Below are 15191 nucleotides of genomic sequence, written 5' to 3'. Positions count from 1 at the left end.
TGCTTAATAACTTAACAGCTTTAACAAAAATATACACAAGCTTGACAGAAATTATTCTGATGCAAGTGTTTTCCAACAGTATTTTGGATGCATCAGGTTTAATCAGGATGTTATCCAGTGTATGTCTAGAAGAAGTCCTGGCTGGTGCAGCTGTATTTAACGACTTTTGATGAGGTCCACACTGGTTCCTTTGACTGTCCATGCACGCTGTCATCATCATCAGAATAAAAAATGTCTCGGTTACCAATGTAACCCTCGTTCCCTGAAGGAGGGAATGGAGACTTAATCGATCGTATGCCGACTGTATGGGATAACACCTAGTGAGCCCGATCACTCTGATTACTCTTAAAATCAAGCCAACAAGCTTTGGCAGATGCGTAATCAATGCCCCGCCTTTCCCTGCGGGTATAAACACGGAAGTGGATGCACCTACCAGTTGTTTTTCGCTGAGGAGCAGATCGTGCCCCAGTCAGCGGTGGTCCAGTAGAAGTGGCAAGGGGACTAAGTCTCCATTCCCTCCTTCAGGGAACGAGGGTTACATTGGTAACCGAGACGTTCCCTTTCAGTCGGGTAACGTTCGACTTAGTCGATCGTATACCGACTGTATGGGATCCTCTAACACGCCACTACTACTGCCACCTTCCAGTGCCTAAACACAAAGCTGCAAGAGCCTCCGCATGGCGGACGGTCGAGCTTAGGTCAGGAAGTCACTGCTGTTCCACAGGACCACTGGGAAAGCGTACCTTGAAGGAGAGGTCTACGCTGCGAAGCCACATCTACATGAGAGTAACATGTGGAAAACACATATGGACCAGGCGCCTAAGCGGGTAGTACAACATATGGGGTGTCATTGAGGTGGCTCCAGCCGCAGAAGGGGGGGGGGGGGGGTTCACAAGCATACAAGTGATAGGACTAGTATCAGACGCTCCGCCACGTCTACTACCGACAGGGGGCTCGGAGGAACTCAATAGGGTTCCGTAGAACTCACCAGAGTAAATTTACGCACTTATCCAGTCCAAGGAGGGGAATGGGGTAGCAAGCCAACACTAAACTCAGGCTAACTGAGGCTGACTTCAATGAAGGAGCCTACTAAGCCGTGAGTTCAGTACACATTAGTGTAATGTCGCCCAACCCCTAACACAATATCTGTTCAGCGAGGCACCCATGTCGACGCTTAGGAAAGAGCATCTTGGACTTCCACCAAGATGATGGCCACACATTCCCACGTGGGAAAACCATCGCACAGGGAACCGCCCTCCTTTCTGCTGGTCCCCAAACAGACAAGTAGTTAGTCCGGTACCGAGACTTTGCGTTCTGTTCTACCACCGCAGAGCGAGAGAAGCAGAGAAAATTCAGGGCTGGGCCTGCCTCCTCCGAGGCAGCGCTCGCAGGCTCACTATCTATTCCCATTACAGGAGAGATAGGAGCCTTGGCATATATCCAGGCCAGGGTCCCCTGCAGGAGTAGCCCTGGCCCGAATCCAGGCACACTTCGTCAACTGAAATGATGCAAGTTCCCACCTTCTGAGGAGTAAAACACAATAGGAGAACTGTTACTTAAAACAGGTTTTTAACTCGCAAACCAGACTACTCAGGGGACCGCTTCGAGTGCATGGCACTGGAGAAGTCTCAGAGAAGGTAAGAGCTATGCAAGAAGGATGACCCCTTGCATTGCTCAGGAACCAGACGATCAAATTGTACCCCCCTCGGAAGTCGCACCGTGACGTGTCCATGAGAACATCGTCACCCAGAAATGTGGAGCGGAAGCCGCACCCCACAATTCTAGTGCAGGAGGTGACAAAATGACCGAATATCTCAGGGGTTCTTATTTCTATGAACGCCAACGAACCGGTTCTACTTCGGATCACAAGCAGGCCTCCAGTATGGAGGGGGCTCACGCAGAAGTATTAGTATCCATAGCTCTTTCAGAGGTAGATACTGAACCACCACAACCAAGCTGCCGTTTAGGGCTCAGTGCGGGTGCCATCGATGCCCATCTCTGTGTGACTCAGAGGAAGTCAGAAGGCTCTCAAGGAATAAGTCTAGTTGGGCTGGAACGGGGCAATTGAAGACTGTTCCATTCTGACATAGCACGCTGAAATGCAAGAAAGCTCACCAGGGAACACCCTTAGCGTGAACCCTGGCGTCAGTTCGTTCTGATACAACCACTATCCCCAGTGAGTAGCGAAAAGATAGGGGAATACCCAAATCAGCATGGATGACCCAGTGCAGCCCCGAGAATCCTCCCTACTGACACCTAGGGGGATGGGATTTCCACTCTCTTATGGCGTTTGCTATCATGAGGCCCTGAGGCGGCATGATTGAGCAGGCCAGAGTTCTACTGTGGAGAAGCGTACCCAGCTTCAGCCCCATCGGAGGTAGTGGCAGGCGAGTTTGGCCCAGCGAGGAAGCCCTTGAATTATCCTCGCTGAAACTCTAGGCAAAAAGGCGCCAATGTAGTCTGACACGCCCAACTTAACTGACTACATGCCCGTTATACATGGCCCCTGCGCTCATGTCCCCAGATCTGGTCTAGAGTCACTGACTCGAAAACCAAGACCTGTACACGGCTAAGGGTTTGGTAGCACACCACGTGAGTGTGCTACTCTGCCACGGCCACTAGCGAATCTGGTCATAAAGTCAATGTTGAAGCGGTCAACACATGGAGGAAACCATCCAGGATGGCTGCGTCTCACACATGCCCCGGGAGCCTCTGAAATTAATCAGTGGGACCCTTTCTCACCCCAACACTGACCGGACATGTCCCCTGAGGAACATGTAAACCAAGTTCACCTCCAGACTAAGAAAGGTTCCTCTCTGTTTAGGAAAGGAACCCCTCTCAGTTGACCTGCGAACCCCACTGGCTATGCAGCACTTGTAGGGTAAGGACCCGTACCGAGACCTCCACCCCAGAAGCCAGGCATGAGATAACCCATGTCTCGCGGAAGAGTGGAGCCCAAAGTACTGATCCAGCAGGTCCTTCGTTGCAACCACTGAAGGACCACAGTTTTACCTGCTGTGTGAAAACTGAACGGGGGCTTTTTATCTTTCAAAAAAGGCCGAACAGTAAACACAGATCCCAATGAACTCACTGTAACCCAAGTATTACAGAAACGGATCCGATAGAGACACGTTTCCATATCGGCTGGAGGCATGGCCTCACCGCAACCCTCACCAGTGGGAAGCGATGACCAGGCTCGTCACGGTACTAACTGCACACATAGTGACACAGGCAGCACCAGACCGAACGGGTGCCAGACGAACTGAATCGCCTTAGCCGAGTCAAAAATACATGAACCAATCGAGACGATCAGGAACACTTTTCAGCACTACAACTGACCACCCCAAAAGGCTCAGCGTACCAAACCTACTCAGAATGAGGCAACAGTTCGGAGGCAGAGACCTAGCTTCAGAGAGCCCGTAGGCGGCCAAAGACCAGGTCTGCCTCCTTAGTTAGCAGCAGAGTGCGTGAGAAGGCATGAGCGGGTCCTCGAACGCATTACTGCTAACTAATGAAGCTGAGTCTCTAGCATAAGGAAAAAAGCTGAAACAGCCAGGAACACCTCACGGCGCTACACCGGTGAATCAACAGAATTCCAGATACCATCAACCACAGCTTCAGTAAACAGGGACTCTACTCGGAAGGCCCGTAGGTGGCCCGAGACTGATTCATGTGTACATGTAAGTGCACTTACCCGTTTCCCTCGTTTCAGAGGATCTCAAAATAGCGTGAGATGCCCAACCGATACCGAATTGCCATAATGAGGGCTGGTGATACAGACGTGGGTGTTGGTGTCAGGCTCCTGGGTTGCACACCTACAGCTCACCTCTGCTAATGCTCAGGGATAAAGAAATTTGCTCTTTCTTTGAAAATGTAGGTACCGCTGGCCCCGCTTTTACGGGGAGCCAGCGGCGGAACAGACATACACAAAGAAAGTCCTCCACCGAGGGGAGGGAGTGAACCGGTACCATCTCCAAGAACAAAATCCCATCCCTGGGCGGCTCACCTCACTAGCGCTTGTGCTTGTGCTTACCACCTGGCTTGGCAGCACCTGAGGTGGGCGGGGAACTACGCCTGCGTCTGGATCCACGCTGAGCCCCGGGTGAATTCTGCCACACGTGCTCAGCGGGAGAAGAGGCGGACGCAGGGGGACGCCCTCGGCGACGGGCAGGCGGAGGATCTACCCCCGACGGCCGGGTGGAGGCAGCAGCAGGCCGTTGGGGAAGGATGTGCCGGATGGCCTCCGTCTGCTTCTGTACAGTGGAGAACTGTTGGGCAAAGTTCTCCACCGTGTCGCCGAATAACCCAACCTGGGAAATGGGGGAGTCCAGGAACCGAACCTTGTCCGCTTCCCTCATATCCGCCAGGTTGAGCCAGAGATGGCGCTCCTGGACCACCAAGGTGGACATCGCCAGACCGACCGCGCGAGCTGCAACCTTTTTACCCCGGAGGGCCAAATCGGTTGCAGTGCGGAGCTCACCCATGAGCTCACGATCTGTACTACTCTCGTGCATGTCCATGAGTGCCTGGGCCTGGTGGACCTGAAGCAACGCCATGGCATGCAGCGAAGATGCGTTCTGCCCACAGGCCTTGTAAGCTCTGCCCGCCAAAGCAGACAAGAACTTACAGGCCTTAGAGGGGAGACAAGGGTCTCCCTTCCAGAAGGTAGCGGTCGCTGGACACAGTTGCATCGCAACAGACTGCTCCACTGGGGGGATCGCCTCGTAACCCTTATCCACACCTCCATCGAGGGTAGTGAGGGAGGAGGAGCTACCAAGCCTGTTTCTGGCAGAGAAAGGTGCCTTCCACGACCTAGTGAGCTCCTCATGCACTTCAGGAAAGAAATGTACTGGGGCGGCTGGCTGAGAACCAGACCGGCCCGCTCCAAGAAACCAATCATCCAACCGAGACGGTTCGGGACGCGGTGGAGTATTCCACACGAGCCCAACCGCCTCGGCGGCCTTCTTGAGCATAGCCATCATCTCAGGATCCAACATCGGCGTCGCCACCCTCCCGGAGGAGGGCAACGGCACCGAGTCTTCCTCCGTCAAATCAAGCTCCCCCTCTGATGCTGCGATGGACATCCCATCGTCCGGAGTCGCCCCAAAAGAAATGTCCGGTCGGTCCATCACAGCATTCCTGCTGAGCTTCCCCCGGCTGTGATGCCTGAGAAACGGGAGGGATCCACGGGGCCACGCCGGGCGGATTACCCCTCACCGTAACTCTCAGATCACCCGTACCCTGCGGAATTCCAGGTTTCCCCTGGGAGGTTAACCCAGGGGGCGCTCTAGAATGGGGCAAAGGCACGGGGACTACACTTCCGCGTTTAACAGAAGCGAGTCTTTGTCTTAGCACCGAGATAATCATATCCCCGCAATGAGGACATGAATCATCCACAAGAGCCGCTTCAGCGTGCTGAATGCCCAGGCACGTGACGCAGCTCTCGTGGTCGTCAGAGGACGACAGAGACCGACCGCACCCAGAAACGCATGGATGAAATGGCATCTTGAAAAAGACACACAAATCACAACCTTGTTTGCTCTTTTAGAAATGGGACCCGTCACCAGTGCTGGAGCACTCAGGGGAACAACCGCGGCAACACTCGAAAGTGAAGCACTCACTACTTGCGCCCTCAACCGCGTCAACAAAACACTCTTACTAAGAAGAAAATGCTGTGGAAACAGCTGAAGAGATCTTCTGTAGCTCGCAACCACCGCTGCAACTGCTGTAAACACCGACACCAGGAGAGTCTTCCAGAAGAACACCGGCACACTCGTTGTATAGTTGCTCGATCAGAGACCATCAGAATGAACCGATCAGCTCCGAAAGCGAAAGACAACTGGTAGGTGCATCCACTTCCGTGTTTATACCCGCAGGGTAAGGCGGGGCGTTGATTACTCACCTGCCAAAGCTTGTTGGCTTGATTTTAAGAGTAATCAGAGTGATCCGGCTCACTAGGCATTATCCCATATAGTCGGTATACGATCGACTAAGTTGAACGTTACCCGACTGAAAGGGAACCCTCTTTAAGAATGCATTAGTCGGTTATTTTCTAGCTCTAGCTAGAACATGACGGCTGCGCAATTAATTAATTTATTTATTTTTTTGTATAATAATAAATAATACTACAGACATAAATGAAAGGGACACCACTTACACCTTGCAAGGCGCGAGACAAAGCTCTCTATTTCGGACTGTCCTGCAAAATGTGGGATAGGTGCATGGTCACCATATTTGTTTCTTTTTTGTGTGGAGATCATTGTCATTACTTCTGGTATCAAAAGAACAGTGTAACTTTCACTGATTTTCAACCCACCGTTACAATGTCGGTAGTATGTGTAAATGAACAATGTTTACTCGCTCTCCATATTACCTGAGAAATTCACGTTTTCTCTAGTGAGGTAGCACCTTGACTTTTTACTGTATAGGCAGTCAAGTTTTATTAAAAGCCCATTTTTCCAGCGATGAATTAAACCTTTGAGATAAAAGTGAGATTTTCTTTTAGGTGACTCAATGCAAAGCAAACTACTGATTTATTGGTCATAATGTGTATTTTTTTTTTTAATGGAATTCAGTCCAATTTTGAGAACATTTCGAAAACGTCTCTGGTTAGGACTGTAAACCTCGTTCCCTGAGAACAAGGGAAATGAGATGCTGCGTCAATGATGCTTTGGGAACGCCAATGTGTGATTACATCTGTATGGAATGCCAAAGCTGACATAATAATAAATAAATAAAAATGCATAATATACAAAGAAATGTAAAAAAAAAAAAAAAAAAAAACTAAAACAAGTATTTATACTTTATTACTTTATTTATGAATAATTGCATTGAATAATTAATAATTTTTTTCCACATTTTTTTTTTATTCATGCATTTATTTATTTCTAATTTTATTTATGTTCACATTTATTTATATATATATTCATGTCCACATTTATTTATATATTCATGTTTTGCCTCAGACATAGCAATCATGTCTTTGTGGTGTGACCAAATGAAAGGAAAGAGGTTTGTAAACGTGACATAAGAACATCCAGTAAATACAATTTCACACAAGGTCTCAATCACATGACAAGTACAATAGAAAGAAATACAGAAGTAAAGAGGGAGATGGCCAGCAGAGGCCCTTGGATTTCTACCCCACACTCAATACCCACAACTCACACTTGCGGTAGGCTAGTCTAGTCTTTTTTTTAGCGCTTCTGTGTTGTACTTCATATGCATCACACACATGACCAGCGCCGGCCAATAGTGAGCCTACATGGTGACGTAAAACCCAGACGCGCTGCGCTGTTACACTATGTGAATTCATTCAGGCCCACACAGACGAAAATGAATAGTTGAATAAAGTCGTTATTTTTATTTTTTGTGCGCAAAAAGTATTCTCATCGCTTGATAAACTTGTGGTTCAGCCCCTGTAGTCACTTGGACTATTTTAACAATGTCTTTAATAACTTTTCTGGGCCGGCAAGTTTAGATCCCATAGAAGCCTATGGAGTGAGCCAGCTCTCAGATTTCATCAAAAATATCTTCATTTGTGTTCCGAAGTGTTTTTATTGTGGAACTCACACAAACAGACACAGCATTTGCACAAACATTGCATTTGTCGACAGCCTTGCCGAGGACCCTGACGAGCTCCTCCTGGAGGTCTAAAGGGCCTTCTTGGTCGGGGCAGTCCGGTTCGGACGCTGCCCAGTCCTTCTCTGATGCCGACAGTGACAGTGACAGGCTCGCTGGCAGCAGTGGGCCTAGGCCCCGTTATTGCAAACCTGCAAAGTATACAGGTCAAAGTATAAATCTCTTGGAGCTTGATGCTTCAAAGCTGTCAAATGGAGTCCAGTTGCACAAGTCTTCACTGCTGTTTTAATATGAGATTATTAGATTAACAAAGTCTAGTTGCTCAAATCTAGGTGGAAACCTTGTTTCTTATATCTATTTTATTTAAACAACCCAACTGCATTGTGTATGTTGAACAATTTGTGCCTAGAAAAAGAAACACAAAAAGAGACTTGTTCTGCAAACTTTCACTGTTCTCATCCTGTGTGAATTGATATGCCTTTAAAAGGTAATTGGAAAAAAATAATGCAGTTCTGTTGGTAGAGTAGTGAATTTTCACTATGAGAATACTAATAGATGCTATTTTTGTGACTGCTGTTGGCAATAATAAAGGAGTTCATAATTCATCTTTGACGTCTATGTCTGTTATTCATAGCTGAAATGAGATTTAATTAAATTATTTTAATTAATCCACTCATTAAAAAATAATAATACCAACTTGTTTTTGTGTTAAATCAAAACAATTCCATTTAGTAGTATTCATTAGCATTGTGTTTTGTTTTGTCCAAGGAAACCAATTTGCAGTTACTCATTTTGAATGGTTGATTTGTAAGGATCTCATTTGATTCATTATCACTCAATTGTTAAATGTTGTTAAATTGAAATAATAATATTGCTTGCAATCTGTTGCCACAATTTTATTGAGTAGATCTTATGTATTTATTTTTTTACTTGGAGCTTTAGATTTCAAGTTTCAGAATTAATATAGCCTATACTAATATATATACACTCACCTAAAGGATTATTAGGAACACCATACTAATACTGTGTTTGACCCCCTTTCGCCTTCAGAACTGCCTTAATTCTACGTGGCATTGATTCAACAAGGTGCTGAAAGCATTCTTTAGAAATGTTGGCCCATATTGATAGGATAGCATCTTGCAGTTGATGGAGATTTGTGGGATGCACATCCAGGGCACGAAGCTCCCGTTCCACCACATCCCAAAGATGCTCTATTGGGTTGAGATCTGGTGACTGTGGGGGCCATTTTAGTACAGTGAACTCATTGTCATGTTCAAGAAACCAATTTGAAATGATTCGAGCTTTGTGATGTAAGATTAATAAGGGAATTAAGATCAATATAACTCAAAGGGGATTGAATTACAGGGAATAAGAACCGAATTATTATGCAAATTATTCAGAATTAATATTTAACACTTTATCAACTATTCGTCCACCGATAAGTTGAGATTAGGGTATTTTATCAATTCTGGACAGAATATTATCCCGTGGCCTACGGTAATAATATCATAAAGTTATGATAACTGATTAATATGAGCAAGGTAGCAAAATCTACAGTTTAAGGCAGTAACTTGTAAGCACACAGCACAAGACGCTTGTATGTAAAATCAACCAAGACTTTATTGAACTACTCTAACACACACAAACTAAACTAACACGAAAACACACAAACATTCATTCAAACAGTGACAGAGAGTGATGTTATTAATGGAGTGTGAATGGAGTCCCAAATGTCTAGCTTTAGACACTATATTTCTTGACCGCAACCTGAGAGAATCAACCTACTAGCACTTTAATCTTAGTTCGTTTTCTTAAGATTTGCACCAGTTCAGCCAGAATTAGGAGATATTGTGTACTTGCGTTTAGATGCTCCTGAGCGCGTGCGTTCCCTGTGACGAAGTTGCTGGAGAGGGAATCTCTTCGGCGCTGATTGGCTGGCAGTCGGTCGATGACGCGTTCTGAGGGACAGCACTCGATGGTGAGTGGTTGGTTGGCTTTGCCAGGTGGCACTTCCGTTAGCGGGATTTCCTGGATTGCGGGATGCTATGTAACGGAGTTTCCTCTGAGTCTGGAGCGACTCTGAGAGGGGTTTCTTTGACGAAGTTCAACGAAGGATCTTACGGAAGAGTTGATGAGTTTTGCGTGAGCTCTTGGTGGTTTGAAGAGTATGTAACCATACACGCTGGACGATGGAAAGGTCAGCAAGAGCAAAAGTCACTGCAAAAGCGAGGCACAAGGCAGGCAAAAAGCAAGGCAAAAAGCAACGCATAGGTGCTTGTCATTGGGTTATAAGCGTGTCCATCTGACCCGTCCTTCCTAGTGCGACAGCCAATCAGATAATAGCTGTGTCCCAATGTGAAGGCTGCATCCTTCGAAGGACTGAAGACTTCAAGGATGCAGCCTATGCGTCCTCCGAAGGACGCACCATGTAGCCTTCGTAGGATTTCCTAATTGCGCAGCCAGGTGTTCCTGATTACCGCTCCAGGCGCCAAGCAACGGTGCGAGAGTATGCTGCCATCCTGACAATTCATTTGATATGCTATGGAGCCAGAATTGGGTATTGTCATTTTTATGTTTTATATTTTACTGGAGGACATGGTATTAAGGATGTTTCAGGTCATACTTTCGGCTTAGCCGAAGATTCAAATGTTCATTTATATCTTACCTTGATGCGATTTTGTAGGCTAGTGTTTTCTTTTTATTATGCACATAAATGGACCATGGTAAATATATTTACACAGGTTTTTAACCCCATTTGAATATAAAACCCATTTGAATATAAAAAGTCCAGTGCGAATGTTACTCCCGCTCTTCATCGGCAGCTGTCAGTCACTGTTGCTAGGCGACAATAATAATCCTCCGTAGGCTAGACCGGTCCGAGCACTTCAGATGCGCCCTTTGAAATGGGACGGAGCTGTAGTTAGCAACAATTTGTTAATGTTGTGACAATAGGCCAGGCCTACATTTTGTTACTTTAATTTTCAAAATAACCAGTGGTGGTATGTAAGGAACTACATACTTCGTTAATACTCGAAGTAGCCTAATTTTCCCACACGGGACAGCAACACTACAAAATTGTTATTTTACAATATGATGCATTGTTTTACATTAAACTACACAAAAGTATATAGTTTAAATGTATCAACCTTGAAAATATTCAAGTAAAATGCAACATGCAATAATAGAAATGCAAAACATCTTAAAACCCTGACAAGGTTTTTTTCCTGCAGAATTCCTTTACTTTTACTCTTGATACCTTAAGTACATTAGAGTATGCAAGATAATGAAAAAAAAAAAAAATAATAATAATTTGCTTAACTAAGGTTTGAAATATATGACTAGTAGTTTTTCCCCAATGCAGTATTAGTGGTTATTAAAATTACTTTAGTGTAATAAAGTATCTCAATATTTATTCCATGAGTCAGCCCAGCAAACCTGTTGGTAGACAACTTAGTGGATAGTGTAAATATGCACTCGAACACTCTGGAGAGCATCCCAGATGATGTCCCACCAGCAGGAGGCCTTACCAGGGTCTCTATTGTGGAGCCCATCCCGGTCCAGCAGCACACCAGGGGCTCCCACTCAGCTGAATAAAAGTCTAAATCATTTTTCTTATTTTATGTACTGTAAATTTAAATGTTTAAGTTGATTTTGATATGTTTAACCAACCCGGTATCACGACAAGACGTGAAATAATCACGTTGGTCCCCTTTGGAAAACGTGTAGATGTCACAGTTTAACGCCCTCAAACGTGAATCTTACACGTACCCTCAAACGTGAATCTTACACGTACCCTCAAACGTGAATCTTACACGTACCATTATCCCGGGACGTTTGCTAATCCTACCCCAATCTAATCATAACCATTTCTTAAAACTAAGTTACGTAGGCTACAATTTTAAAGAAAAACAACAGACAGACAATCACAATAATTTATTTAATGAGAAAATGTCAAAATCGGTACCAAAAGTTGTTCAAGTGACGATGTGTGGCAGTCCTCTCTGGCAGTGGTTTTGTATGAGGTAACAGAGCAGAATTTAAGTTATTAATTCAAATGAAATGAAATGTTAATCCGTCTTCGGTTCGGTTCGCTGAGGGCTGCGCGGCACAGTGCGCGCTTCATTTCAAATTGTGAATGTGCATGACGCAATCTGTGACGAAGCAGGCGAGGGGAGAGCCAATGAGCGTTTGATATTGCCGTAACCATAGTAACCTGTCGTAACGCTTCGGGCGCAATTTTTGAATTTGAATTCATAACAAACGGGGTTTGACGTTTACGGTCAAGATGACGATTACTGGATAAAGGGCTGAGTTTGGATCTTTTTCTTATAATTTATAATTGTTTTCTAGGTAGTTTTAAGAAATTGTTATGGTAGGTTTAGGGGTAGGATTCGTGGCTCAAACTATCTTTTAATGCCATATTGTTCATAAAAATGCAATTTTCATACACATATCTGTCCATACGTTTTATCATTTTAATATTGTCCATAAAATGGGTATGTTTAGGTGTCGGAGTAGAGTTAAGGGATCTTACATTTATAATCTATAAAATGGAATAGGAAATTGTACAGATATCTTCAATATATGGCAAACGTGTATGATTCACGTTTGAGAACATGTATGATTCACGTTTGAGGGTACGTGTAAGATTCACGTTTGAGGGCGTTAAACTGTGACATCTACACGTTTTCCAAAGGGGACCAACGTGATTATTTCACGTCTTGGTTTAACGTATGTTGTAAATAGTTGGGGGAAAAAAAGGTATAGAAGAATTTGTTTCATGTAGAAATTATGACTGTCATTACAAAAATAATGTCCAGAGCAACGAATTCTCTTTTATTTACACATTTAAAGTTGCATAAAAATAAATAAATGTACAGATTTTTTTCCTTTAAAAAAATATAGGTGAAAAAAAGTTAAACAAGAATATGTATATATATATATTTCTCAATCATTCTTTCAAGAAGAGAAAACAGCCTGTCCATCCTCTCCCTACTCTCCTGTGCTCTCCTCGCCTCTGCAGTCCCATGTCTTCTCTAATCAAGTCCAAAAACTCGTCCTCTCTGTCTCGCCTTCTTCATGGTGCTGGTGCTGGTGCTGGTGGTGCTGGTGCTGGTGCTGGTGCTGCTGGTGCCCCTGGCTCCTCCTCTTCTTGTCACACACTGCTGAACTCGGCCCTGGTGTGTCCTCAGGGACTGAGGCCATGAGGACAGGGGGTTGGTGTAATGCCTCTGTCCCAACACCTCATCCATGAGGACAAACCAGGGCCAAGTTTCAGCAGTGGGTTTCCCACTCACACCCTCACGTGCAATCTAAGGCAGAGCAAATTAACCATGGCTTGTTAACAACAACAGCACAATACATTTCAGCAAAGATGTGTGTATTAATTTTATATATTAATTATATATATATAATATAAAAATTGGTCTGGGGAATGTAACTCCCATACAGGCACAAAATTATATATATATATATATATATATATATATATATATATATATATATATATATATATATATATATATATTGTGCCTGTATGGGAGTTAGGCCTACATTCCCCAGACCCATTTTTCCCTGAATTGCTCTAAAAAAAGCAGAAAAGGGTACTTAACACAGGGGTGCAATCTTAAGTGCATTGTTAACACTGCAAAATATGACACATCAAGACATGCAAAATATTCTTAATATTTCTGTATAATCAAATTTGGTTAAAAACCAAATTTGGGGGTTGGTTGTTTTAGGGTTTATAGGGTGAGTGATATTTATTATAATACACAAGTGAGATAGACTAGTGCAAATATTACAAATAGGTCGTTAAACTAATAACTTTATTACCACAAGTTTTGCCTAAAACTACCTGACAAATGAAGCCATGCAATGGTGACGAAGGAGTTAAGATGAAGTTTATAATAAACTTTAACTGTGGTTTCGCTAGCTATTTGAGTAAATGAAAACATAATACTTACATTTAAATGTGAATTTGCTGTCCACCACCGATCTCTAGTCTCGGCCGCCGGCCTGTCGTCAACGGTGCGCAATGACTTATGGGGTAGGATAGGCCGCTAAGTGTCCATTTATGTATCCTTCCTTTCACGGGGAAACGAAGGGCGCATTTGGCGTCGCTTTTGAATCAGGGTAGCCTTCGTCGCGGCGCGCTGACGCAACCGTCCTTCGAATACGGCCTTCGGAGGATGCAGAATTGAATTGGGACAGCCTTCATCGATCCGCGTGACGCAATCGGCCTTCAAATGCGACCTTCCAAGGATGCAGCCTTTGAATTGGGACGTCCTTCGTCACGCCGCTGTGACGCAATCGGCCTTCGAATGCGGCCAAACGGCCTTCAAATACGGCCTTCGGAGGATGCAGCCTTCACATTGGGACACAGCTATTGTCTTGGGCGGGACCTACGCCCCGTTCTCCGGTTCTTGCATGTAATTAGCGTAAAGTCCACGTGATCATGTGTGCCCAAACTCCTGAGAGTTTAGTTAAACGCTTTAATAAGTAAACTTAATAGTTTAAATATGGTGCACCTACGCACATCTACTTTATATCAAAATTCTACAAATCATTTACCCATCAAGTAGGTACCAAAATACATATACTTCCCATAGTTGAGGTGGAACTAAATAAGGATTTCGCTGTGATAAGTGTTTAACACACAAAATTAACTTCAGTAATATACAGCATACATAATACAGAGAATACACATGTATGAGGCAACTTCTGGTGATTAGTTCCTATAACTGAGGTAGAAAACCTTACAAATAGGCTGTAATGAAAGTTAAACACACAGAAAGAACTCCACAGGTTACATAAAATATACATGATACTTAAGATATATGTGAGGTAAATACTGGTGATCAATTCAGCTTATTGAAAGCAATTTTGAGATCGTTGTTTGTATTAAACCACAAGTGGGTTAATTTCAGTCTATTGGTTTTGGAGACAAAAGTCTCTGGAATTTACAACTGCCGAAAGGTGGGTGTCCCCTGGTTTAGGGTTTGTGGTGATTCTGGGCCATAAGAATGCTTAAGCATCCTTCGTTTCCTGATAAGGCTGTGGATTTATGCATTGGGGTCACCACAGGGTTTCTTGGCCATTTGGTCGTAAGTTTGGGGAACAAAGGAATCTTTTCCTGCTGTCCTGGCATCGCTGGTTTGAGATTAGACACGCACAACAAGGGGAAGGGGGGTGACATCTCCTTTAGCCATCTCGGCACCATGACTGTGTTTTATGACTTACTAATGGTTCACTGGGGAATCGTTCCGAACTGTGGAATGTGGTGTTGGGTTCATATGAAATGGACTGTTCAAGGATAATCCTACAGTGACATGGTGCATTATCCTGCTGGAAGCTTACCATCAGAGGATGGGTAAGGGGCCTAAAGTGTGCCAAGAAAACATCCCCCACACCATTACACCACCACCACCAGCCTGCACAGTGGTAACAAGGCATGATGGATCCATGTTCTCATTCTGTTTACGCCAAATTCTGACTCTACCATCTGAATGTCTCAATAGAAATCGAGACTCATTAGACCAGGCAACATTTTTCCAGTCTTCAACTGTCCAATTTTGGTGAGCTCGTGCAAATTGTAGCCTCTTTTTCCT

Source organism: Squalius cephalus (genome assembly GCF_949319135.1).
Source record: "Squalius cephalus genome assembly, chromosome: 11".
Lineage (NCBI taxonomy): Eukaryota > Metazoa > Chordata > Actinopteri > Cypriniformes > Leuciscidae > Squalius > Squalius cephalus.
The sequence above is the reverse complement of the archived record's forward strand: the minus strand, read 5'-3'. Positions refer to the sequence as shown.